Below are 14683 nucleotides of genomic sequence, written 5' to 3' on the forward strand. Positions count from 1 at the left end.
GCAGGCTGTCCCCGTCATCCTCGTAGGTGCTGCAGTGACCCCCACCCCTGTGGCCACGGTGTTCCCAAGCCAAGGGTCTAAGTGATTTCAACCCTATTTACAGGTGACCACAGCCGGTTAGCCTGTGCTGCTCAAAAGGAAGATCCCACATGGGGTTTTGTTTCGTTAGGGGGGTTGCTAATACCTGGCCTGCTTTCAGTCGTTTCATCCTGACAGCAGCCTGGGCAGTGGAAGTTTCATCTCCCAATTTTATTTCAACTTTTTTGTTGAAAGTATAGTTGGTTTACAATATTGTGTTAATTCTTGGTGTACAGCATAGTGATTCAGTTATACATACATATATACATATTCCTTGTCATATTCTTTTTCACTATAGGCTATTAAGTTATTGAATGTAGTTCCCTGTGCTATACAGTAGGACCTTGTTGTTTGATGCAAAAATTACTAAACAAAGTATTTGCAGACTAAACCTAGCCATGTATGACACAGTTGAGTTTATCTCAGGATTTAAATGTGGTTTTGATCTCCAGGATCTCTTTATCAACTTATCATAATTAAAGAGCCTGTGGACCACTTCTCAGAAAAATGTTTTAAAATCATAAGATTTAGAGAATAAAGAAGGAAGATAATTATACTGAGAAGCAGATATCAAAATATAGAAATGGGCATTTGTGATACAGTAACATCTGAATTATTGGAAGGACGTGTTGAATAAGAGGAGCCAGTGGTGGGTCTACTAACCGCAACATTCTGCCACAGCAGTGAGTGTAAATCATCTTCTGAGATCTGCAAGAATTGCATTTTGAATGTAAATAAAGTTTAATAACAAATAAGCCACGAAGTGTGGATTCAGATTCAGGGGTATCTCGAGTCCATATCCCCACCACTTCCCAGAGCTCCCGGCTCTTCCCCTAATGTTATTGAAAGAAGTGGGGAAAGTTTGTGAAGCGAAGGGCATGTTCCATTGCAAAGAAATCTCTGGGAGCATGGCCAGGGAAAGGTTAACGCTGAGATCAGAGGCAGTGGGAAACCTAGCAGGGGCAGCTCTTTACAAGTCACATCATATACTCTGTGTGTGTCCACGTGTGTGTGCATACAGACGTGTGGGCATGTATGATGTATACACCTGCCTTTGATGTGAAGCCGCCTCACTGTCCAAATTTGAAATCCATCCAAACGTGCAGTGCAGTCAGCCGAAGCTCAGCCAGACGCTAAGTTGTCTGTTGTTGCTCTCTCTATTCTGCTGGACTCCACGAGAAAACCACATGCCAGCTGTTGCTTTCAGGGACAACAGCTCTGTAGGCTACAGGTCCATGCCTTGTTTCACTGCCAACTCCGATATCCTTTCAGGACAAATTGCCATTTGAAAAAGGGGGAAGAATTCAGTTGGCCCACAAGCCTCTGAGTGAGGAAAAAAGATAACCTTAGAGACAGCTCTGTGGGACAGCATCCAGGAGGGGGCAGAGCACTGGGCTGCGAGTCGAGGCTGTGTTTCTTTCAAGCTCTGCACTGACTTTGAGGCGGCATGTCACTTCTTTGGCCCTTGATTTGTTCAGCTTAAATTAGGGTCTTGGACCTGTTTGATCCAACGTTAGAGTATCACTTTCCTGCTTGGTGACCCTCCACGGCTCCGCAATTCCTTCCGAGGGAAAAATGCCCACATCTTCACTGCAGTCTCTTAGGCTCCACCCCCAAAACCACCACTTATTTCCTATGCATTCTGGCCCACACCAGCCTCCATGCTGTCTGTCCAGCATGAGGGACCTCCAGGCCTGTGATCACCGTTCCCTCTGCCCCTCCTCTGCCCGCCCCTTTGCCTCCGTCTTTGTCTTATTCAAAGGTCACGGCCCCAGCCCCGCTCCTCCCCACCACACATTAATCGCTCTCCTTTATTTTCCCCGCCACACTTATCACCAGCTCACAGACCCTGTCTTTCTTTCTTTTACTTATTTTCTTTGACGATTTTCAGACTGGAAAGGCCATGGTGGATAATAGCAGAGAAATGGGGGGGAGGGGAAGACAAATGAGGGAAGGTATCTTCTAAAAGCTAAAATGGCCACCTGAAAAGGAGGTAGGAGATAAAGTAGTAGTCGTTACAATTTTGGTAAACCCAAGGTACGTAGTCAGGACTAGTTTTCACAATATTTGGGGGTAGGGAGGCAGCAATAAAAAGAAATTTATCCTGAAAACAAGAAATTAAATTCTTGGGAAGATGATGGGTTCAGCTTGAAATGTCAGTAATACTTTTATGACCTTGGTCTGATAATACCCTGCCTTATAATTTGATCTGTTTGGCAGCTGGGTCATGAATCTAATGGAGCCACAGTTTCGGGAGCAGAACAGACCACCCCACGATGGGAATGGGACATCCCATGGGCAAACTGGGGTTATTTTATCAATACCTTGAAATGAGCAAGTCATCAGTGGAGATTTCGGTGCTGTCGGTAATACTAGGGTTTGTTTTGGGTGTCAGAAGCATCGGTTACCGAGCCAAACAATGACCTAGCATACCGAAACGGAGCCCGCTTTTCCCCATTAGATGCAATTATGCAGTCAGGCTTTCAAATAGGTTGCCTGTGTATATCTTTGTCAATACTTATGTTGTACAAAGCTGAAGATTTACTGCCAAGGAATGAAATGGAATACTCATTCAGGTACGTCTCCACCATTGATTCTCAGATCCTTCTGGTCATGTCGTCTAAGGATGAACTCTGAACCGTTACTAGATGTGACTCAGCTCGGGCTGTAGCCCGTGTGGCACAGCTGTTGGCTGATCTCCTTCTAAACAGAGTCATGTGAGCCCGCCAGCCTGTGCAGGAAGCCCGCAAGAGCATCCTGCCCCATGGCAGCAAGGGTCACAGGGTCACCCCTTCCACATCTCACACCTGCCTTTGACGTTGTTCCTATTTCTTCTGGCCGATGGTTTCTGCCTGGTTCCTTGAGTGAACTCATGGCACATCACTGGCTTGAATTTAGGATGAATTTGCTGATCTGGAGTATCGGTTGAGCACAGAACCCCTCCTTCTCCAATGTCTTTGTCCATTTCTGTACATTTGCTTGGGCTCTGTTGCTCTTTGTTTGAACTTGGTTTTGAGCTCTCGGTTGCCTTTAAATGGTTGCATCTCAAAATTGATTTCCATAGGAAACGTCATCTTTTCTATTATGCATGGCACACTTTTATCTACTAGAAGGCTGATGATGTTCACGTTTTGTATCTGAGCCCTTTCGGTTCACCACTGCCTTGAAATTTTTTTTTTTTTTTTTTAAGCTTAGGAGACAGGAAAGGAGTTTGGTCAATAGGCTTTGCATTTATGCATGCGGGTTCATGTCTGCAAAGGCACCCCTTTGTGCTTCCTGTTTATAAGTCTACAGTTAGAGGGAGGTTTTTTTTTTTTTCTAAATTACATTCTATATATAAAATAATTGTTTTTAAATATATATATTATATATGGAAACACATCTGGTTCCCTCGGTGAGTGAAAGGTCATCTTGTGGCATCTTCAGTCAGCTATGCTTTGTGGCCTAGTGTCTGATTTGAGTTTCATCTTTGCTTTTGCTGTGTTTCGTGACCAGGTTCCACTAAGGGTGCAGCTGCAGTCTCTGGTGTAGAAGTTATGTTCGTTTATTCTGCTTATTTTCAAAAGGACTATAAGCCAATGACCTGTTATTTCAAAATGAGTCATAATGGTAAATATGGCTTATTGGGGCTACTATCAGCATTAATAACAACAACAATCTGGGGGCAGCATATCATTTGGTATTTTAACACACACGAAAAAAGCCTTGGAAGAAAGTTATTGCTCTAGTTAAGTCAAATAAAGGTCATTGAAAGGAAAAGTTGTACGCTTTTGGGAGAAATTGATAGGACATTTAGACCTTTATAGTCTCATTAAAATACCAATTAAATAATTCAGCCTCCCCCTACCCTGTAAAACAGGATAGAGTAACAACTATTCTAGAGAGATTTTTCAGATTTATTCGTTCTCCTATTATCTAAATAATCCCTAACGAATTAGAAAATTCAATCCATTTCTGAGAGTAGGCAGTCTGTTATTCAACGCTGGAGTGAAACTTATTTTGTGTTCTTTTCATTCATGGGAGATAGAATTTCCAAGTGCTTTTTGAATTATTTTTGTTCCTCTAAAATAAAGTGCCTTTGGTGGTGATCTCCTGACCTCAGTTTCCTCCTCCCAGTTTACCCCATGATCATTAATGTCAGCCCATCTGCCTTTTTAGTTATGCCTCTTAGCTGCTGAAGGGGAACAACTTCTGACAGATGACCCTGGAGCCCTCCACCCGTGCTTCGTTAGGCCGCGCACCCAGCCACCAACCCTAGTCTCCTTTGCCTGAAGTACCTTTCTCTGCTTTTCTGCCTGGAAGGACTCTTGCCAAGCCTTGGCAGGAACCCCGCCACGTTTTAGAGATTTTCTGCTCTCCTCTCTAGGCATGAATTGCACTTGATTCTTGTCTTGATGGTACGTGATCGTGTCCGTGTCCATTGAACTCCCCGGCTGGACTGATCCTGTCGGAGGCAGTAGTCAGGCTTTTCATCATCCTGTCCATGTCCGAAGCACAACAGCCTGGACCCTGGTTCTCATACGTGTTTAAGTGACTTGAGCTTGGAGTTTCAACACACTCACATAAAACTGTTAGATGAGTTGGCGGTAAAATTGCCCCCAAGCCCCCACAAGGTTGGGGTTCTATAGGGCATATGTTTTTTTTCTGAGTGAAATTTTTCTTCTATTTATTTTAGTGAATTCCCCACTGTCCTTTGAGATTATTAGAGTAACCCTGAGTTGTTAACCACAATATCTCTCCCCCACCAGCGAATGATCCTGCTGTCTGAGAACTCAGACATGGGACATAAGAGAAATAATCTATCAGTCTTAAAATCTGGAAGCCATAAGATACCGTTTTGTACTTAGAGCACCCACAGCACAAACACCAGTCTCTCAAGAATTTGACGCTGCCTTCCCAGAGGGTGGGTGCCGTAAGTGAAATGCAGTGAGTGATGAAGTGAGAGCTCTTCGTCTCTGGTACTGCCTTTTCCACCCTTGCTGTGTTAACTTGATCTTCCCTTCATTTATTATGTTCTCCATTTAATTTACTGCATTTAATATCAGTTGTTCTTCAACATCTCCTTGCACCCGCCCCCTCCATTCCCTCTCTCTCCAGTGCTCTCCCACCCACGCCTCTCCTGCGCTCTCCAGGACCAGGTCTGTCTGCCCCACGCCTTCACCTCTGTTCTGTCTGCCCACCAGCTGCACTGACATTTCCTTAACTCCGCAGAATGAACTTTCCAAAATGGCAGCTGAGTAACTGGGGGGGATTGTAGACCTCTCATCTCTTTACTGATCCATTCGTTTATCCGTCCAACAAACACTGAGCATCTGCTGTGCCAAACACGGTATCAACTGCCGGGGAGACCAAGACAGCTAAGACTTGGTGTCTGCACTCCCCAGGCCCGGCGAGGCTTGGCGAGTAGTTGATGGATTGCTCAGCAGGTGAACACACATTGGGCTTCCTAGAGCTGGAAATATTTGAACTGAATTTTGAAAGGTGAAAGGAAGTTAGCTCTCTAACGTGTGGTAGAGGGAGTGGACACTTCATGCAGAGAGGTAGAGGCATATAACAGTACACGGCATGAAGCGGCTTGGCCAGACTGAGGAACAACAAGTAGGGCTGGAACAAAGGATCCAAGGTGGGAATATCAGGTGCACAAGGCCTCTGTCACGATGGGTCTTGTGTGCTTAGACTTGAATGTATCCTTAAAGAAACAGGGATATATTGGAATATTTGTAAGCAAGAGAATTGCATAATGTTTACATTGAAGAAGTTCTGGTTATTCTGGCAGCAGAATGGAAGATACTATTTTTGGGGGGAGGCCCATATTTTGGGGGGAAAGGATATTTCGGGGACCACCGCAGGTAGCCCGGACAACAAGTGGCACACGCCTGCAGAGAGGCCATGGGCAGAGGGATAGAGACACGGGCGGCAGAAGTGGCGACTGCTGCAGAGGGGGCTGCAGGGCCGGGGTGGCGGGCCGCAGAGCTGCTGAGGTGACTTTCCAGTGACCCATCCGGAGAGCGGATCTGCAGGGGGAGTGTAAGGGGAGGAGCTGGTTTCGAGGAGATGGTTCTGTGTGTGGCATTTTGAGTGCAAAGTGTCTATGGGACATCTGAGGGGTGATGTCCTTTGTTAAGCTGGATTCACCAGTCAGGAGCTCAGAGGAGCTGTGGGTGAGGCCGTGGGGACGATTCAGTCCTGCCAGGCGGAGGATTGAAGAGGACGCCTTGGGGAAAAGAGCCATGCACCTGGCAAATGGGAGAAGAGAAATCCACCAAGAGAAAGAAGAATAGCAGAGCAGTTGGGAAAAAACTAGTTGAGGCAACACAGAGAAGGCTGTAACCTGGCTTAAGAGGGATTTGAACACTGACTAAAAGGAGCATAGTGAGAAAGGGGGGTGTGTGTGGCAAAAAAGCAAGAGCTAAAGCCTACCTTTAATTGTCAAAACTGAGGAAAAGGCGGAGGAGGACTATAATTATGTAGCCTTTAAAAAACAGATCTGTGTGTATCTGTGTGTGTGCTTATGTGCACACACAATTTTCTGCCTGGGCTTTTTAAATTTATTTAAGTAAAACAAAAATTAAGGGGGGAAAAATTCCACTGAGAGGAAAATATTTGTCCACGGCAAAAGCTACCTGGTAATCAAATAAACAGGAGCTGAAAATGCCCACTGGATTGAAACACGCAGCTACCGGCAGCGCAAATCCTGTCTCAGTGCCGCGGTGAGGGCCGTGGGGGATGCAGGGCTCTGGGCCCTGGAGGAGTCATCAGCGCAGGTACTTCCCCAAGAAACTGGACTTTAAAGGGAAGAAGAAAGTGTAGAAAGTATCAGAGAGCAATACAGGGCCGTGAGAGAGGCTTGGGCGAGGGTTAGTTTTGTTTTACAGTGGGCGTTTCTGGCCTTGCTGAGTTGCTAGGCTTTTGCTGTTGTTGGTCTTTGTTCCAAAAGCTTTTTACAAAGTTCTTCTCACTTGAATATCTGAACAGATTAAATCATGTTGGGTTATTTCTGGTGTTTTATTTTTTAATTAAAAAATTATCTGGAATTTATTTTAATGTCAAAATTGAGGACACTGTACCAGGCCTTCTAATGATTTAGCTAATTATTCCAGTACTTGAATCCACTGATTTGAAGTGTCAGTTTTATAATATTACTAAAATCTCATGAATATCCACGTCTATTCTTGAAATGCATTCTATTTCATTCATACTCTCAGTGCACTATTTCTATACTGTTTCCATGACCATAGATTAATACCTCCTAGAGTTCATACTATTTTATCCTTTTCCAGAATGTCCCTAATACTACAAATTCAAATATCCCTCCTCATTATATTATTTGTATATTTGTGTATATTTCTGGAAGAACTTTAGGATCACCTTTCAGAAATTTTTCTTAAATCCATTCGGGATTATAAACTAAATTTGCTTTCAGATTCTAAATTTATTTTGGAGAAAAATGTTCTATGTCCCCCAAACTTGAGTCTGCCCACTGAAGAGTATGCTGCATTCTACTGCTCATTCAATCATCATTTTTTTTTCTTTTTTTAAGTCATTTATCAGAATCATCTTAACATTTTTCACTAATTTATTTCTGAATAGTCTGTGCCTTTGTTGTCATTATAAATGATATCTTTTCTGGGTTTTGAAAAGGGATGATTACTAATGAAGCCTTAATTTCTGGCTTCTCTTGAATAAGAAGGAGATCTGACAGTGTGGGGTCCCCTTTCCAATGTGGTGACTGTGAGCAGTGCGTTTCCTTAGGATGTCCACTTGCCAATTTGGCAGTGGCTGCACCCACTCCCCACATTTCTGCTACTTACCTGCCCCCTGTAGGTAGATGAGTTCATGTAGGGTTAGGTGGGTTATGGACACAGATACTGACATCACTGCTGCCACGCTGCTGACCCTGTGGCGTCACTAACTCTGGTTCTTGCTCTCTGGCCTCCCTGAATATGACAGCTCCTTTTGGGCTGTGGACTGGCTGCATCTTTCCAGCACTGTCTGCTTTTCTGCAACACACCCCTGCCTCTCAGGTCAGAAGCAAATGTCAGCTCCTCCTACCCATCCACCCCATCCACGGTCTTGCCGTTCCTGGCCAGAGTGGTCCCTACCCCTTGACGGAGCAGTAACCCTAAAGGGACTATAAATTTGCTTCTCATCCACTGTCTTAGTTACATACCTGTGCTAGTTTACTTAAAAGTCTGCCAGTTAGGAGGGGAGGGTCTAAAAGTCTTTTAGATCTCTGGCCTTATACTTTCTAACCATTCCCCCACCCCATGGAGCAGCTTACCCCATCTGTAGCAATGGCCTGTAAATTACAGACAAAGAGAAAAGAAATTCTAAGCCACCACTATAACTTTCACTTCCTGTGACCACACAGACCATAGAAACATCAAGATAAAAATTCCTGAAGAGGGATATTTTGCTTATGAAGACACTTTAATTGCATACCTTTCTGTGACTTGTAGTAAATCCATAGACCCTCTGAATGTGCTGCACTCACCTTCCCAGACTCAAGGGAGCTTGCTCACTTGCCTATTTTCAGTGTATTTCCTCCAACATTCTCTATGCATAGCTTTCCCAAAGGTACATTCCTTATTTCTATTTAAATTGTCAGATACATCCACAATATTCTTTTTTTAATCCTCAATTACAAATCATCTTCCAAGATTGTATTATTTGAACACTGAGAGTGAATAATATGCTTCAAGATTCCCAAGTTTATTACCAGCAAATAACTATGGTTGGTTAAAGATTTTTAAGTATGTTATCGCTACTAAGGGTATATACGTGAAAGAAACAGGTTGTAATTCGTCCTCTTCCCAGAGATCTTACAATTGCCTTTTGTTTGGATTCTTTCACCGTTGAACATTATTATTACCATGAATGTCTTTTCTCTTTGGGATTTAGTTCACCATTTGCCCCTCTCTCTTTACAGGAGTAAAGGAATTGATGTTGTCCTTCCATCCATCCACCACTCCATGTTGTGTGTCCATTCCTTCAACAGGTATTCAGTTTGGGTTCACCTTATATGTGGCCTCTTTCCAGTGGCCCCTCTGTTGGCTCTGGAGAATATATTGGAAATCAGAGTGGGTACGTGGAAACTTGACTACCCAGTATAGACGCATGGTGCCAGAAAAAGCCCAGAACATCAAAGCGCGGCAGCCCACCATGCAAGGAACAGCAATTCTGGCTGTGGTGGACCAATGCGAGTAAAAAGGCTTCATGGGGTGAAGACCTTGAAAAGTCCAAAAATGCATTGGCATTGCTTCCTAAGGAATCCAGTGTTGGGTATTGTTTAATATGAGAGGGAGATGATAACACTATCATCGTTATAAACAACATAGTTGTTGCAACTGTAATTGTTATTATTTTTAATATATTTTCTTTATAATTACTATTTGTGACTTACAAGAGCTCTTACGGGGCAGTTGTTAAGAAGCGTGGCCATTATACTGTTGCTGAAGTGTTGATTCAGTAGGAGCATGGTAATAGCATTAATAAGTACTCACTCTTTTGATCCTCACATGACTATAAAGGTCACCCAGCAGTGCTTGTATAATGGAGATAGAAATCTATCCATTTAAGAGGTTGTGGAACCTAAAATAAGAGCAGTCATTCCACCGTATTTGACCATATAGTCCAGACTATCAGTTTAAAGTAGGAACTACCTGATGAGGCCATAGAAACCCTTTGTGCCTCCCCAATCATTCATTACCTTCCTGTTCCCTGGGGCAGAGGTTCTTCCAGAAGGCGGTCCCATCTCTCCTCCCCACCCCACTCTTTGCCTTTGCTACCCACTGTTGGTCATTAGCTAAGCATCCTCATGTCCTGCATGTGTCTGAGCTGTGAGGGAACAGAACTCAGCTGTTTACAAGCTGTATTGACTATGACCAGTCTGAACAGCCTCTCTCCTTCCCTGCCCACACCCCCACAGGGCAACAGGGGGCTCACAACCACAACGATTCCCATGCCAGCCCATCAGGGAACATTCCTCCCTAGAAATATTCTTACAACCAGGGCTGTTTCCTCCCTTACTTCACTGTCAGTTTCACTTCCAGGTTACAGTCCCCAACAAAAGGCTATCCCAGTTTGAATTACTTAATCAAGTCACATTGACCCTGAGTACCTGGCACTTTCCCATGAGCACTCATAGAAACAGAACAGGGCCTGACAGTGGCTCCGGGCCAGGTTCCTGGGTGAGGGGAGTTGCTGGGCCCTTCAGGTTCTGTAGCCTGGCCCGAGCTCAGCTCCCAGCACGGCGTCTTCTCATCTGCATGATTTCGGGCCAGGCTTCAACAGTTCAGAGCTTCATTTTATCACCTGCAAACAGAATAATTCCCTGCTGCATATTTTAAGACTGTTTGTACCACAAAGGGTGCTTAGGGAATTCAGTGAGTCAATGCATGGAAGTCACACAACCTGGTCCTCAGGGAATGTTAGTTATCTTCATTATGTACCTTCGATAAAATTGGCTGCACAGACTTGGCCAGGCATCAAAGCTACAGGCACAAGAATTTGACAATGTGTCACTGTCTGGATCATAGTCACAATTTTACACAGTAAAACAAGCTACCTGGGACCACCCAGCTTTCAGCGCACCCAACTCCCCACCCCAAGAACCCTCAGTTCTTCTGATTTGCTTGCTACCCCTACTTCTTGGAGAAAGTTGGCAAATCACACACAGTCAATGTCTGCTAGGTTATGTCCATTCCCATTCACTCAAATTGCCCCATTTTCAGTATCCACTGTGCTGCAAAACATAGACTAATGTTCGGAATATGACGGCAAGGCCTTTCCCGTTCCACAGTCAGAGAACTATGAATCTGTCATGTTTAATATGCCATATGACACTAAGCAAGGCAGGAAAACAGGCTCCTGTGCTTTAAGAAAATTTTTAGCAATGACGTTTGAAACTAAAAGTGTTTTTGTTTGACCTTCAGCCAACCAGAAAATTCAATTGACTCCTATTACCCATTACTCAGGTGTCCTAGTTTGATTGTATTAGGCACTTTTTCCTCATCTTCCCAGCATGACTTTGCTCATCAGCACAGATGGAGTGTCTCCAAGGCTGCTCCGTGTGCATGGGCGTGTGCGTGCACACATGTGCACCCACTGATTGGTGCCACTGATTCATATCCAGGGGTTGTTCTGTCTTATAACTCAAGCATTGCTTTATTATATCCTAGAAAACTGCTTTTAGATCATTGATTGAACTATAGACCATCCTCTTGCCCACATTAGGAAGTGACGTCTTCCAAGACACAGGTCGTGTGTGCTTGTATATATGTATAAGTAAGAATTAAATGTGCATGTCATCCCCTCACATATTTAATTTGTGCCTTCCCAATTGAATGTGCGCAGTAAAGGCTAACTTCCCATAACAGGAGATCTTTAGGAAGTTAGAAGAAGGAATTAGTCACCAGGGAGAAGACAGGATATGAAGCAGGATTTTGGTATAAAGTCATTTATTTTAAAGTTGCTCTGGCTCAATAAATAAGTGGAATTGACATTGTTGTATCATGCCAGAGCATCTGCTATTGAAGACTGATTTTAATTTACTTTGATATAAGTGGAAACTTTTGTTGGAACAGCACGGGAAATGAGGAACACTGCATCTATCTGTACTCCTGAAGTGTGTCTCAGAGCTGCTCAGTTTTGAGGAAAATTATCTTGTCTGGAGACAATGGAATTACTTTCATTGTTGGAATTTTTGAAGCTTCCAGAAGCACATCTGCAGGTGATTCTGTAAAAGTCTAGAGTTGTCTTAAATAGCAGGAAATTTTAGCCTATTGAAATCAGGAGAAGTGAAATATTTTTGCCCACCACCACCACCACCAGGCAAGCACGTGTACACCCAGAGAGATTTCACATCAGAGGGAATGACAAAGCTGGTTCTGTTACCGAGGCCAAACTTGTTCTGCTCACTGCACAGCAGTGATAAAAATATAAATCAGGAGACAAGATTTTGGGGCAAGGAATAGTAACTTTATTCAGAAAGCTGACAGGCCAAGAAGATGGGGGACTAATGTCCTGGAGAATCGTCTTGCCCAAGTCAGAATTCAGGGTCCTTTTAAACTAAAAAGGGGAGGGGTTGGGGTTGGTTGTGCAAACTTCTTGCTGCAGGCATTCTTTGTTCTTGCAGCCATCCACGTGGGTCAGGCTGTGTTGTCCCTGTAAGTCTCGAACAAAACAAAGGTTATTCTCTATTTTGCAACTTGCCATCACTGCGTAAGTGCAGAAGTGCTAACATCCTTAAAGGTCAGAGCCCTGAGAATAGGCTTTCCTGTAGATTTTAGGCTAAAGGCAACGTTGTTTTACAAAAGGTGCAGAGCCAGCAAGATTAAGCCTCTAAAACAGGGCGCAGTGCTTCACACTGAATGAACAGATCCAATATAGCATCAAATTTGTTCTCTTTTAGAGTTTTAGTTAGGGGAAATTTTGCAGCAGAAATCCCCTTAGTTGTTTTTCTTGCTTTGCCTGAGATATTGTTTTTTGGCTTGTGGTCTCATGGTGTCTAAACCGTATGTTCAGATGAATACTATTAAAATCATATGGTGCAGAAAACATATCTGTTCTGCTTTAAAAAATGACTGAAACATTTAGCTTCTTTTATTCCCATAGAATTTGGATTGAATCTATTCTCGACTTTCTTTTTCCTTCAAACCAGTTTTTTACTGGATGTTTTAAAACCAAAATTAAAGAATTCTGGAGAAGACTCAAGTAATTCATAAGAGCTTTACATCCGAATTTAAGACTGACCCATATTTATTCTTTTATTCAAGGAAAAAAATAAAATTTGTTAGTCGATCACTTATGATGTTTTTAATTTTGTCCATGGAATCTTTGGATGTTGAGAGCCTTAGACACTTGATCTAACAAAACAGGTATCATTGCTTGACTCTGTGAAAGGAAGAATCTCAGTATAGTTTCCTGCAAGTATATTTTATTAAAAAAAATAAAGAATTCTTGCTCTCTAATAAAGCAACAGACAGAAGAACATACTGAGTGTGTAAAATAAATCAGACTATGGTAAAACTTAGCTAAACAAGTCAAGATAGTATAGAGAAAATAGTATGAACTTGAAGGAAAATAAACATTGTGTAATTAATACCATATTTCTAAGAAGCAAATGATAAAAAACCCCAATTTTAAATCATTTATTGAAAAAGGAGTTACATACAGCCAACTTATCTTCATAAGTGTTACATAAAAAAGGGCTATCTAAATCTACATTATTAAACAATAAAATATACCTAATATATTTCCAAGGTTGATTGATTTTCATGATATTTATAATTTTTGAAAATATAACTTACATATAACATATCCAAGCAACTCTTTAGTTTACCACAGTACCCTAGTCTACAGTTATTCCTATTCAACTTAAAAAATGCAATAGGCAATGTTCAGGCCCTTGCTTTTGAACAGCCACTGGACTTCTGGATATTCCCTTAGGTTAAAGACCAAAAGCAAAGTAACTATTCTACTTTAAAGCAGTTGCTCAAAGACTTTAAGACATTCACTATCTATACCCAGTTATAGGAAAGACTTAAGTTTTCTGAAGCTTAAAAAAAGAAATCAACTGCTGAAAATGAAACTCTGTCATGTCTACTGACCATAACTATAAAGGCTCTAGATTAATGCTCCCTATACTGTTTTCCTACAAGCACAGGTCATGATGATCATTTTCACATTCACTTTTTGCTAGATGAACAAAAGCTTGTCCACATGCTCAATACCGAATGTTTAATGTGTGTGAAAGCCGTCAATCATAAAGCTTTTTAAGAACACAAAGTTACTTTCCAGTGGGAAACAACATTACATATATATATATGGGGAGGTACAAGCTCCAATGAAGATTTACAAAGAAAACTTCATTAATTTCAAACTGGCATTAACAAACATACTGAGAAATCACAGTAAGTGTCTCTATTGTTTTTCATTCACTTTGTGCTACATTAAAGAACGCGTCTCAACATGTTAAATTCTGCGAGTTGAATGTGCGAGTAATCGGTAAATCACCTATGATGTTGGGAACACACAATTATTAAGAGTGGGGAAATAAACTACATAAATATGTATGGGGAGGTAATAGCTCCAATACGGTATCACAGGGAAAATTCATGAAATTCAAACCGGCACTAGGAAACATACTGAGGAACCAGAGTAAGTGTTTCGACTGCAACCCATTCCCTTTAAGCTAGATGAATGAACGTCTCTCGACATGTTCGATTCTGAGAACTAAGTGTGTATGAAAGCCGTCAATCACCTAGCTTGTTGGGAACACACACTTTCTTTTCAGTTGGAAACTACACTACATATATATATATCTGGAGGTACAAGCTCCAACTCGGTTTTACAGTGAAAACAGTATGAACTTCAAAACGAAACTAGGGAAAAGTCTGAGAAACCAGGGTAAGGGTTTCAACTGCAACCCATTCCCTTTAAGCTAGATGAACGAACGTCTCTCCACATGCACAATTCTGAGAATTAAGTGTGTGTGAAAGCCGTCATTCATCTAGCTTTTTGGGAACACAGTTTCTATAGAGTGGGAAACTACACTAAATAAATATATATGGGGAGTTACTAGCTCCAGGTCGGTTTTACAGTA

The sequence above is a fragment of the Camelus bactrianus genome, chromosome 19 (genome assembly GCF_048773025.1).
Source record: "Camelus bactrianus isolate YW-2024 breed Bactrian camel chromosome 19, ASM4877302v1, whole genome shotgun sequence".
Taxonomy (NCBI): Eukaryota; Metazoa; Chordata; class Mammalia; order Artiodactyla; family Camelidae; genus Camelus; species Camelus bactrianus.